The sequence below is a fragment of the Papaver somniferum genome, chromosome 2 (genome assembly GCF_003573695.1).
Source record: "Papaver somniferum cultivar HN1 chromosome 2, ASM357369v1, whole genome shotgun sequence".
NCBI lineage: Eukaryota > Viridiplantae > Streptophyta > Magnoliopsida > Ranunculales > Papaveraceae > Papaver > Papaver somniferum.
The window spans coordinates 164,747,290-164,748,403 of record NC_039359.1 but is presented as its reverse complement, the minus strand read 5'-3'; the positions used below and the strand labels follow the sequence as shown (position 1 = coordinate 164,748,403).

The 1,114-nt window shown below is 38.9% G+C and overlaps 1 pseudogene; it reads left to right on the top strand.

Annotated features, from left to right (window-relative positions):
* Window positions 1-239: 239 nt before the first annotated feature.
* On the top strand, window positions 240-339 carry LOC113354774 (annotated as a pseudogene).
* Window positions 340-1,114: the final 775 nt, after the last annotated feature.

Below are 1,114 nucleotides of genomic sequence, written 5' to 3'. Positions count from 1 at the left end.
TGGCATCTGATTCATAGCCTCCTTCTACCCTATTAACGTTTCCTCTACTTAAAAGAATTATTTTCTGGGGTGCCCTACTATTTTCCCATTGCTGGGTTTTTTCGGCGATTTCATTAAAAAATTCCATCGCTGCATCAACAGTTTGGTTTTCAAATCCACCAGTGCATAGAGACTCAACCATGGTCGTGGTGGAATAATCTAAACCCTCATAAAGGATCTAAACTAGCCTAACCTTTTCTAAACCATGATGAGGACACTAGGATAATAAATCATTGAACCTTTCCAAATACCTATATAAAGATTCTCCCTCTTGTTGTGAAAATGTGCATATTTGCGTCCTAATAGACGATGTTTTGTGCCTAGGGAAAAACTTATTGAAAAAGGCAGATGTAAGTTGTTCATATGTCTCAATTGACTCGGAGTCCAAACTATACAGCCACGGCTTGGCCTTATCTTTCAGGGAAAATGGGAATAACCTAAGTTTCAAAGCATCATAATCTAAGCCTATAATTCTTAGAGTATTATAAATTTCCTCAAAATCCCCAACATGGTAATAAGGGTTTTCATTTTTTTTCCCTAAAAAGATTGGGAGCATCTGTAAGGTCTCAGGTTTCAGTTCATAGGGTGCCTCCGTTTCAGCTAACTTAATACACGAAGGACGGGTAGTCCTAGTTGGATTCAACAAAGCTTTCAAAGTTGTCATTTCTGGTGCTATTGGAGCAACAGTGATTCTCTCCTCAGTCAAAGAACGTTCAAAAACAGACTCTTCAAAAGCCGAACTTTCTAGATTAAGGTAATCGAGACGCTTAGAACTACTAGGTTTCTATTTAACAAATCTACCTAGTGCGTCTCTTTGACGTTCAGGCATACAATAGAATTTTCTAAATTGGAAGGGTAAGCAAACATAGATCAAGGCCGACTCAACCAAATCAAACCTATTGATTTCTAGCAAACAAAATGCATGATGGCTCCACTTAGATTGTTTCTAGACCAGCTTCTAATCCTTCGAACGGGAATTCGTTACAATTTAAGCAAACCCCTCTGGAATCAATCCGAGTTAACGTAAGTTGAATAGAGGCGAGGGAAGATCGGTGGATCTTTGATACCCAAGGCC